The sequence below is a fragment of the Juglans regia genome, chromosome 7, assembly GCF_001411555.2.
Source record: "Juglans regia cultivar Chandler chromosome 7, Walnut 2.0, whole genome shotgun sequence".
Lineage (NCBI taxonomy): Eukaryota > Viridiplantae > Streptophyta > Magnoliopsida > Fagales > Juglandaceae > Juglans > Juglans regia.
In genome coordinates this window covers 3891151-3904156 of record NC_049907.1, presented here as the reverse complement: position 1 = coordinate 3904156, position 13006 = coordinate 3891151, and the positions used below count along the sequence as shown (strand labels likewise).

At 33.4% G+C, this 13006-nt stretch overlaps 1 non-coding gene across 1 annotated transcript; it reads left to right on the top strand.

The window, feature by feature from the left end:
• Positions 1 to 12857: 12857 nt before the first annotated feature.
• Positions 12858 to 12929, top strand: TRNAE-UUC. Its single transcript has one exon. It is a non-coding gene; the product is annotated as a tRNA-Glu (tRNA).
• Positions 12930 to 13006: the final 77 nt, after the last annotated feature.

Sequence of the window (13006 nt, the reverse complement as noted above, 5' to 3'; positions counted from 1 at the left end):
TGTTTGGTCCCCAAACTCACTCACTCAATTCCCTTCGGTAATACACCATCTAAATAGAGTAGAGAAGAGTTTGGAAGAGCCAAACACAGTGAAAACCGAAACTTTTACAGTGAATTGCATCAATGGCTGGAGGTAATATTTCTTGGCATTAAACCCTTTAATTCTCATTTCTAAAGTGTTATTCCGCATTAGAGAATTTTATTTAAGTCTAACAGTATGATAGTTTGAAACGTAAACAAGATCATTTTAAGCCCCTCTAAAAAAGGAAGACTCACTATTTAATCATTCTATTAGATCTTTACCAGCCAAGACATACATGAATGCTTTTTATGGAGGAATATAGAGTATTGCTACACAGCTGCCACTGTAGTTGTGCACACATTGCACACACTACGTGGCTGTTTTTGCTCCTTTAAATTTTTTTTTTTCGTTCGTTCGTTTTGCACCGGACCTTCCACAGTTCCCTTTTCTCTCTTCCTCTCTCTCTCATCAGATCTCTCTTATACCGTCTCTCTCTCATTTCAGTCTCTCTCTCTCATTTCTTACTCTCTCTCATTGTATATATAATCACTATTGACTATATATACAATGAAATTATTTAATATTTATTAATCATATATAAAATGTTAAAGATATAACTTATTTTTAATTTTACTAATTTAATTAATTTTTTTTATTAATTTTTCTATGAAAAAAAAAATAAGACAAAATGTTTATGGACTAAATGGACCAACCAAACTGCTAGCTAATAGTTCGGTCTCGCAAAAATGATGGACCGAAATTCTCGATCCTTGAGCCCCTCAAATCAAACTGGACTAGACCGATTACACCTTAGTGGATTTCTTATCATGTCAGTTGTAAATAATCCCAAGTGCACTTACTAATTATGTATTTCTTGTGTAATCAGGCTAGTGATGTTAATCATGTCTCGTGTACTACTTAAGACTTTTTTTTATCTATAAATAAACACAATTGCATTGGATAGCTAAAAAAAATTGGATAGCTTGGTAATGGGTGTGCATTGACTGTAATGTTCTACTTTGATCTATAGCTTGCTATCCTGCCTGAATATATTGTATCACATGTGAAAGGATATGAGCTAAACGTGCGTGTAAAGCAAACCATAAGAAGCCAGCCACTCTTGTAGAAAACAGAGAGATCATGAGACGAGAGGAAGAAAGAGGAAAGACAAAAACATACGTTGGAAAGGAAAGGAAAGTAATGTAAGCATGTAACAGCAATTTATAAATTAAATCAGAGTTAGTACGATTGGACGATCGACATACATATATTTTATGGAAATGCTATGCTTTTCGTTGGAGACTGGGAGCTATTGCTAGTTTTTTCTTTTTATTTTTTAACTTTTTTTTTTATTTCGTGATTAAATAAATTTTTTTTTAATAATATTATAAATTTATTTATTTTTAAATATTTATAAAATAAAAAAAAATGCATCAGCGGGAGCTCAGCGGGAGTTCCCGCGGAGGGCGTAGACCCACCCATATTTTATTCGTTTTGCAGGAAAGGAAACGACGAGTACGCATGCCATGACGACAGACCACGTACGGACAAAATATGGGATGCTGACTGAGTAATGGTGTCAGACGTCGATAATCGAGCCGAAAAGACTCGAAAGGACGAACTGAGCGATTCATCTTCATGCATGCCGGGTTGACCCCATCATTATATATGTCTACATTTTCGCCTCTCGTCTTCCAGCTTTTGTTCATTTCATTTTATCTTTTCTCTTTTGCACTTTAGAGATCGGCATTGAATTGATTATTTTACTCAGAATATATAACTTTTTTACTTTTAATTAATCACTTAAAATTTAAAATTTACATTAAATTAATTATCATATTCTTTATAATAATAAAATATTATTATTTTTTATTTTTATAATTAATTTTTATTTTTTAATTAATTCTATTTTCATAACCTCCTATAATGTCTAACAATCATATAAGGAAGAAGAAAAATAGAGAAGAAGAGAAAAAAAAAAAAACTAGAAAAAGAGAAAGAACGAAGAGATGCGGGAGAGGGAAGAAGAAAAGAAGAGAAAAAAAAATAGATGAAGAAAACAGAGAAAGGAGACGCGGGAGAGGAAGAGAGAAGAAGAGAGAGAAAGGAAACACTGGAGAGAGAGACGAATATTAATAAACAATTAATTTGAAGATGAAATAGTACTTTTCATATTTGAAGAAAAAGATAAATTTACTGTAGCTAATATTTAGGATGAAAAGTGTTTGGTTAATTCAATGTGGGCCAACTATTGATAAAGTTAGCTAAATTTAGAGATAAAAAGTTATTTGAAGAAGCAAATGTGAATGCTCTTATGATTAACAGTGCAATGCACGGCTGAAACTCTAAACATTTCTCAATTCATTTTAACTCGTCATTATAATTTTTTCAAATCTTAATATAAAATATAATAAATAATTTAATTTTTTTAAATTTTAAAATAATAATAATATTAAAAAATAATATTCTAATAATATTTTATCATCTCAACTCAATTTAACTCAACTCACTTCAATATCTAAATATAATCAAAGAATAAGAATACTCTCTCTCATGTTGTTTTAATTTTCTTTTGTTTTTGGGGACATGACATTTATTGAAAGAAAATGGAAGAAGAGAGAGATCTGATTGCTTTTAGAAGGATAAAAAGATTTGAAGCTTGTAAAACACTGCACAAGAAAGAAAAAGTTGGAAGAAAGGAAAGATCCATGAAATTATGATCGTTCAAACCAAGGGGGACCTCAATCATTGCTCACGCGCGAGAGTTTGGCTGAAAACGTGGCCGCACGCTGCTCCAAGAATTCTCACCCCCCCCTCTCCCTCTTCCTCTCCCATTTGTCAGCCAAATGATAGCAGGCAGGCAGCATTCTGGGGCTCTTGCTGTCGAGTCTCAATCTTTGACTACGTCTTACTGTGCTCTTTTTCGAATAACGCAATGTTTGGACGTAAATGATGGTGTTTCTCTGAATAATAATTCTTGTCTTCTCATGCCCTTTTAATATTATCATGGGACACAACACATATATGTGTGTATATATATATATATATATATATATATATATATGCTGTTTCGAGGGGTCAATCAGTGCATAAACATCGACGGGTGAATTAAAATTAGGTCTTCAGAAATGGATGGTTTTCTGTTTTGCTTACACAAGCAAGATTGTGACTAAAATCTTGTCCCGGTTTTCAGATTTTAATGAATGAGAAAAGAACGTAAGGTGATGCCAAGGCTTCGAAACAAATGGTTACGAGACTTTGATGATCTGTTGTGTCGACCATGCACTAATAGTTGGGATATATGTCAATTATCTAGATACTGATGGGTTGAATCCGATATAAGAGTTTAAAACTCAATGTCCCATGCATTCATATCTTTATATTAATTTAAATTATACCACTTAATGAATGAGATATAGTGAGACATAAAGACCTCTCAAAGTCTATTTAAACACTTTAAGAGTTCTCACATATAATAAAATTGTACCTTTAGAGACACTCGAAGGTAAAGTTATTAGAGTGATCATTCTCTCATAATCAGGTCAAATTCTTCATCAAATTTTAATTGAGAGATATACATTTTATAACTATTATTATTTAATATTATGGATCATCGAAAATCTAAATATTAATATTTCATGTTAAAATATTTAACATCCTAGGCATAATTTTCTTTAATTAGGCGAGTTCCATGAAATAATTAATTGATGCTAACGTTTGCATTTCTGATCTTCCTATTTTTCATATTTGACACAACATATGCAGAAAGTTCACGGTTTTGTAAATAAAATAACTGATCACAATCTTCTTTTTTTTCTTTTTTTTTTTGCAAGCTGATCACAATCTTCTTGATGGCATTTTGTGTGTTTTTATAATGGCGATTTCCATGCGCAGTAATTGATGTTGTTTTGTTCTCTTGAGTTGCATTTGGAATCTTTGATCGTACCATTATTGGTCACAAGACTCGCAACATTAATACTGAAAACGTTTGCAATTCTCTTCCCATTTTCCATTCCTGACGTGTGTATATTATATATGCAGAATGAGAAAGTTCATGGTTCTGCAAATAAAAGCAACTTACAATCTTTTAAAATGGTTTCATTTTCAAAAACCCTCTGATGCCATATCTCTACAGTGGTATAATTCTGTAACTTTTGATCTTTTCATCATTTACCCATTTTATAAGTATAAGTTTATAATTTGAATCTTCGAAGCATTTCATATAATAAAGGACAAACAGTATGATTCTGATCTCTCTGGCTCCAATCCAATTCCTCATAGAAAAGGCAATGAAGCAGCATCAATTACTTTTTATTTCTAGCCTTTTCAGGTTAGCACTAAATGAGAATTGGATTCATCATGATATTATAACTAGAAACTAAGTCCTAACAGAGAAATCATAATAGTTCGATGGTTCTTTCTTATTGGAGGTTTGGATAGTGAATTGAGATGAGATGAAAATTGAATGAAATATTATTAGAATATTATATTTGTTTTACGATTTAAAAAAGTTGAATTCATGTTTATTGTATTTTGTTAGAAAGTTTGTAAAAGTTATAATGATTAGATGAGATAAGATAAGTTGTAATACTTTTTAAATCCAAACAAAGAATCAATCAAACCTCTCATTTTCTCGAGTAAATTAGAGAAAGCACAAAAAATTATTCTTAGTTGGTTTGGAATTTTTGCGCAGTTCTAATTCTAATCAAGATATACCATATATAGGTCATGATTTTTTTTTTTAAATTATGTTCTTGATACGATTAGATAAAGGATAATGATGGTTTCGTTAGTGTTTTAGTAATAATGTAAAAGAACCAAACCCATTAAAAGGTATAACCCTATTTAATATCCAGAAGATAGAACAAAAAATAGCATTAGTTGCACCAATTGATTCCCATTCCCGCCATGAGATTCATCCAAATAATGAGGTTTATTTAAAAAAAAAAAAAAAAAAGCACTTTCTGAGTAGTGCATGAAGCCTTCTCTTACAAGCTGTTGCAATACATCATCAAGGCAACATGGTGTCACAGAACAAAGAGCCTTAGGATTGTGTGAGGATTGTAGGCCACTTGTACCAATTATGATCTTTCTTCAGGCTTTTAATTTGGGGTTCTTTCTTCTTCTTCTTCTTCAGATTAGTACTTCAAATGGATTATTCAGTACTCATGAATACTCATGACCTTTCTTTGCATGCAGTATTTCTAACTAATCAAATGTTTTTTTCGAAATATATTAATAGGACATGGCAACATTAGTGCAAAATAGGGTGTTCGCACAAAAATTTCTAATTCTGACTTATTTTAATTTTCATTTCGAATTCTTCTTGATCAGGATTTGGAGTCGTGGATTCCGACTTTCATTCAAGCTGGAGGCTACTATAGTGTAAAGAGTTATTATATTCTTAAATCGGTGTGTAGAGCACACAATCCACATAATTTAAATGATAAAATTCAAATCTAAAAATTTCTTCCAAATCAAATTATGTCACATAAAGAGTTTACTAAGTATGCTCTACACACCGGCTTGATAATAGAATTTTTCTAACATAAAATATGAGCGAACAATCTAATATTTTTTATAGCATAATTACCGGTATATCCTATATTTTATACTAAATTATTGATCATCTTCATTTCAAAATAGAGAGATTCTATTTATTCTCTAAAGTTAGGCTTAGTCCAAGAATGATTAAAATCTTAATCAATTGGACTTAGTGGAGAGAGTATTGATTGGCCGAGAATTTTGGCCTTTTGTACGAATTAAGAAACAGAGTATTGCCTGCCTTGTCTTATATCAACGACAACTACAGACCTAGGTGTCCTTAATACTTTGTTAGTATATAATTTATCACGTAATCACAATCCAAGACTCGACACAAACAAAAAAAAGAAAGGTGCCCTCCAATACATGAATGATGGTTAAAGCAGTCTGGGTGTTATTATATTATATTTAAGATGTTCCATTCCGACACCTACAAAAATCACCTTCCTTTTCTTACCGAGAAAATTTATATTCTCAAACTTATGTGTAGAGATTAAAGCATATCTAATAAAATGCTTATATAAATCAAATCTTACTATTCAAATAATGTAAATATTGTGCTCTATACACCTTCTTGAGAATAGAAAAACTCTTATTAAACTATGTGAAATCACCACTTATCCCAAAAGATTAAGCTGAAGGGAATAGGTAGATTTTATTATTTATTTTATATCTTAACACTCCCCTCGCGTGTGGGCTAGACTCTCTCTCAATAGGTGGCCTAACAAGTGAAATATTTAATTAAATATGATAGAGTGTAGAGTCAGAGTTCGAACTCAAGACCTCTGCTCTGATACCATGTGAAATTACCACTTATCCCAAGATGATTCATGTCTTCTTTGAAATTAATAGTATCATGAAATCCTATCAAATTAACCTTAGAGGCGTCCAAAACCATTTTTTTGTAAAATGGAGTTTAGATCTTTTAAATTATACTCTGCCAGACACAGAAAGAAACAAGCATGAAGTTTTGTTTGGGAGAAGAGAAAAGAAAAAATGACTTTGAGAAGGAAAGAAAAATTAAGAGGGCCGGTACAAGAACCATTCTCATTGGTGATAATATGTGGGATGACACTTTACCAGTACAAAAACGCTTTCGGTTGTAGCATGCCAATCTTTAGCTACAAAAACACTCCCAATTCCTACTGACACGGTTCCCACCATAGATAAAACTGTCTGTCCCACTACATTTCCTATAAAAACAAGTATTGATGGAGCAACATCAAATTGTATTCTTCGAACTGGGCTTCACGTGGACATCAAATGTTTCATAAAGTTGCTTTCTTTCTTTCTTTTGCCACTACCTCCAGCTTTTTCTGCACTCAAATGCACATTGCCATGCGTCATTTTGTGTGCATAGCAAACAGCAAATGAATCCTTATCATAATGCTTTATAAGCATGTACCAATGCATCTATTTCTTTAACAGTAACTGTATTTCCTAGCATCCCAACTGCCAGAGAGAGAGATAGAGAGAGAGAGAGAGAGAAAGGTTTATGAACAGTGGGAAGGTAACCTAGACAAAGTACAATAGGCTGTAAATTATGCTTGTGAAGCAAAGGTCATTGACACAGGTCTCCCTTTTCTTGAGACCAAACTCAATCATCCAGTGAAAAAAAAAAGGGTCTGATCTCAGTTATCCAAGAAAAAAGAAAGCTGGACCGCATATTCGTTTGGAAAGATAAAGCCATTATCCAAGTGCAAAGCTAAACTAATAAATCCATGCAATTTGAATTCTAACAACAAAGAAAGAGAAGCAAGTCTGTGCAGCATTTGTTCTAGGGCCACATACTCATTAATTTAGAGCAATCATGCAACTTGTTTGCCACCAATCACAATCAATCAGTTTTTCATTCCATTCTCTTACTTTTCTCCTTCCCTTGCTCATGATAAATGATGCTTGAACTATGCTTAAGAGAAACAGAACAAAATCGTCCCATGGGGGACCACGACAACACTACTAAACCAAGAATAATGAAACCAAACAGAGCATGCAAGTTTTTGGTCTTGCTGAATTGGCTGGTATATGATTCTTTTAAAAACACCACATAAGAGAGCAGTCTAATCTTTTTTTCCAATCAGCAAAATAGAGGAGAGACCAATGACTGGTAATTGTAATGCCAAAAATCAACCATGTTAAATATAAGGCACCTTGATTAATTATTTGATATTTGTTAGTTCCTTAGGCAACACCCCTCCAAATCAGTGTAAGAATCATCTCTCGTTATTGCAGCATTAGGAATTCAGTTTAGTATGCTTAAAAAAAAAAAAAAAAAATCTTGCTAGTTGGGTCATGGGTGTACTTATACTTTGTACTTGGATTGTGCCCCTATGCACTTTTAATTAATTTATATTACTTACAAAAATGAAGAAATACATCACACATGATAAAAAAAAGAAATAGAAAAACCAAATGACATGATGATCAGTTCTGCCCATATTGCAGGACATTAGGACCCACTTATTACTGGATTCTTATCTCTTTTATTTTATTCACCATATATGCTAAGTGTCAACTATTAATTTGTAAGTTGGTACAACCTACTTTGTCTCAAACCTGAACAGAAAAATCTGCTATGACTTAAACTGCAAAATGCTTTAAGTAAAAAATTTTCTTAAACCCAATGGAATGCACAAGCCCATGAGGAAAAAATTAATTGGAAGTCTAAAAATATATGGTGTTTACATGTGAAGAAATGGTGTTTGGCAAATTCTCATGCCTTCGTAGCACTCATTTAATCTCGGAAAGAGGCAGGTAGCACTCATTTTCACCAATATTAGTATCCAAGCACCTAATTCGTTCTTGTGAAAGCCAAATGACTGACAATTTCACTGCCATAGATTGACATGGACATTGGTAACATCAGTCTTCTCTCCTTCCTGGCCAGTGCCTCCATAGAAATTCTTAGGCGTACAGGAAGAAAGATACTGATGCGGGTAACGTACAAAAGGAATCCAAAAGTGGCTCAAGTAAGGGACAGATAGGATGACAGGACAAGCATGCTAAACACTGAACTCCAAAAGATTTCCAATGCAACATTAACCCTGCATGAAGTTCACAGAACCTTTTACATTGAATGGTAATAGGGATATGAAAATATTAAATGCTTTTTATATACTGATCATATGGGAATCACTAATCTAGATAATCAACTAAGGTTCCATTGTGATATTAAATTTCATTCCATACTAGACAGAAGAATTGAGCAAAAGATGAATCCGAGGGAAGTATATCTCACACCAGATGAATTGGAGAAAGACCTGATTTGTTAGAAAATGACTCAATGACCCACAAGCAAAGAAAAACTGAGGGGCTCCCCATTTCCCTTTGAGCCTACTACACCCCTCCACTTGTCAAACTAGCTGAAACCACATTGGGTCTGATGCTTTCAGAACTGTCTTAACCATCCAAAGTTGTACACCTGATCAAGCAGATGCAACTCTGTATCAAGTATTAATGCCTTCTCACTATCACCCAAAGGCATTATCAAGGGATCTTCCCAGGGTATGTGGCACAGAGATGACGGTTGTGCAAGTTATTAGTAATAAACTTAATATTATGGTGAGTTGAAATCATAGCTTACTATATGAAATTTATGAATGCATTGGTCAACAGCCTTTGCAACCTTACTAATTCTTCCAGCAAAGCAAAAAAGTGTCAACAGTGATAACAGAAGACAGAATATCAGACTCTCCGGCTCAAGGAACCCCAGTGTTCGTACCCAAAGAGTCCGACTTTAAATGTCAACGAAAGCCAAAATGTTGGTACAAGTACAAACTCCCTGCAACAGAGGGACGCAATACAATTGTATCCATTAATTATTTCCACTGCAATGATTGCTCATATTTTAAGGCCCTTTTCTTGCCTAAACTAGTCTCAATAAATTTCACTTCAAAGCTGCTTGGCTTTGCAAAACCCAATTTCATAGTTTCATGAGGGAATCATTTGACATTCCAATTTAGCAAGTACAGGCAACCACAACTAATGTGGGAAAATTCTTTTTCTTACCCTCTTCTTTAAAACTTTCTTTAAAATATGAATTATCTGCTGTCCGGAACAATTGCATGTGAGATTAATTGAATTCACATGTAAAATCCTTAATTCCATCTCCTTAAATTCTCCCTACCAGGTCATAACCAACCCTAAACTTTCTACATAAAAAGAATGCCTTCAGTCCCAAATTTAAGCTGAATCCACACATGACAACCCCCCCAAGTATTTTTTTTAAGAAACTGCTCATAATCAGTATAAGTCAAGACCTCAGTGCTTTCAAAATTACCACAACAGTTTTCTTTTCTCAAGTTTCCATCAACTCACGGAAGCAAAGTGGAACAAAATATATTTGCTTATGTGTACAACAAGAAGATCAAATGGAAACGATAAATGCAAGAGACCAATATCTAGTATGATTTTCCAATAATATTTTTTTCAAGTGTATGATTTTCCTATAATGATTTTTTTAATCGCTATTTTCCAATAAGAAATGCCAAGTAGATGATGGTTAAGATAACAATAAAAGCCAAGGAAGTGTCAAAATCCACTCCAGCATGCAACAAAATCAAAATCCACCGTTTGAGAGCGTCTATGTAACAAAGCCAAAACACAAATCAATTTCTGTTAAGAGCAATAATTTCTCAATCCAAAAATGAAACCTGGCTATCAAGCGCATTCAACTTAACGATAACCAAAGCATTGTACGAAATGTCAAGATTTGATTTGCGTATACTACGATGTCATGTACGAAATAAGTTGTTTAGAATTAATAAAAGATATCAATTCACTCACGGGCATAACCAAATTCAAATACAAGCGAACAACTAGACGCGAGAGAGAGAGAGAGAGATTTCTTCGCTGAAAGCAGAAATAACAGCTCCGAATAGAAAAATAATGAATTCAAATAAGAAAATGAGCGTCAAACGAAGACCAAGTTTAAACTGCTAGCTCGTCGCTAAATTATAAGAAAAATGATAAAACATATGTATTATAATACATTTTTCAGAAACTTCAAATAAAATTTTGTTCTTTTAAATAATAGCGGTGTTATCCATAAGCCTTACATCATGTACACCTATTTAAAAACATGTCATTTTATCTTTTTATTTTATTTTACTTATAAATATGTCTGGAATAATTTCTATTATGTGAATAGAAAAGTAAAATTAGATGTTTTTAAGTGAGTGTGCAAGATGTAAAGTTTATATCTAAAAATTTTCTTCTCAGTAATGGGGTAAAATGGGGGTACCAGGAAGCGATATGGGTTTTCGGGGGAGAAGACATTCAGAAGCGGGACAACTATGATGGGACCGGGCCTGGGCGTCTGAGAGTTGTTGTCAAACCAAACACATGTACAGGAAGGAAATTGCGGTTTTGAGTATAAATACACTTGTTCCTAGATCGAACGACGAGTTCGGGCGACGAGTCAAGAAACTGAGCACACAGCAAAATTCGTTCGACTGTTGCAGCGCCTGCATTTCAATGCCATGGCGTCCTGTGTCGCGTTGAGCTATGAAAATCGACAACCATTAAAAGATTTGATGTCGACCGTTAACTTACAAAGAGCTTTCCTACTCATTAGGGCTGTACAGAAACCGACGCAATTGATTGCCACAGATATGAACTGACCGGCCGCGTTAGGAATCGGTTGGAACCGATGGAGAACCGGCCGGCGTGCGGTGGAAGTTTAAAGAAACCGACGTTCAGCGGTTCGGTCCCGGTTTGAAGTTGGACCGGGCCACTAAACCCACCAATATAATAAAACTTCTCTTTTTTTAATATATACCAATCAAAATGACGTCGTTTTATACTTATAAGTATATAACAAATAATAAAAACTAAACTAAACAGCGTCGTCTTATTAAGAACGTCAGAAAAAAAAAATGTCTAAAACGACGTCATTTCACTTAAACTTAAGTGGAACGACGTCGTTTTGATACGGGATCTTCTTCTTCCCCAGCCTTCTTCCAGTTCCCGATCTCCTCTACAACTCTCTCTCTCTCTCTCTCCCAGTAGAATCTCATTGCTAGGGGAACCGGCGCCGACCGAGAACTGCCAAAGAACCTACTCGATTGATTTCCTCCTCCTCATGGACCAGTTACGATCAGTTGCTCCCCCAATTTTTCAGACATTAGTCGGCGTCGATTTTCACCCCTACTACTCATCCACACACACATCACACATTATTTTTATTTATTTATTTTTAATTTTATTCTTTATAAACTAATTGAATTATTATACTTATCATCTATACACCACACATTTTATAAGAAAAAAATTAAAAATTATGTGTGATGTGTGATACAAGGATAATGAGTAGAATTTTTCATTTACAAACTAGCTTCAAGATATTAAATTAGAAAAATGCTAAATGTACTTAAAAAAACTTACAAAAAACTTATTTATCTACGTATCAGTTATTGATATGCTGAAAATCATGAAATTTAAAATTTAAAATTTGAATTTCAAAATAAAACTAACAAAATGAGTCTTGTAAGTAAAACTATAAATACATGTAGAACTATTAATTAAATTATAATAAGAGTAATCTTACATCTACAAATCTTTTACAATCTACAACTAATTTTTAAACAATTAATGAAATCATCCACTCCATTAAAAATAAATTTTAATATTAAAAAATTATCCTCCATTTTATGTAGAATTGTGAAATAGTTGTAAGGTTATCAATTTCTTATATACACAGAATACATTAATAGTTTGTTAAAAATATTTTACAAATAACTTAATTCACATAAAATATAAAATATATATGTTATACCACAACAAACCATAAAAGCTTTTTTGCTCAAAAAAAAAAAAAAAACCATAAAAGCTTTCAAGTGTAATTTTACATGGTTTTTTTGTAAACCAAATATTTCAATTTTCTTCATAATTTTTTTTTTTATATTTTTCTTCGTAACAATAACATTCCCTATGACAATAAGATTTCTATGAGATAGTTGGAACTTGAGACGTTGTATAAAATTAGACAACAGTCGGGATTCTCGTTAACTAGCGTAGAAGAGACATACCAAAATGCGGAGAAAGTTCTTGAAGAATACCTCACAAAACAATACATATGCTCCCTTTGAGTCCGTTGTATTCAAACCGTTTGTTTTCAACTTGAACCACAACAGCCAATCTTGAGAGCTATCCAACTTTACAGACTGAGAAGTTTGGTTAAAAAGGTAGGGCCTTAAATTGGTAATGGGCTGGCATTCAGCCCATCCAATTTTACAAAACTTGGGCCGAAAACAGTAAACGAAATTACTTAGTACCTCATTCTCATCAACAAATCCGTTGTCGTCCAGCGGTTAGGATATCTGGCTTTCACCCAGGAGACCCGGGTTCGATTCCCGGCAACGGAATGTCACCTTTTAAGATACACTTATGTCGAGCTATCGCCCATCTTTTACAAGAGCCAGCCATCAGAGAATAGGTACAC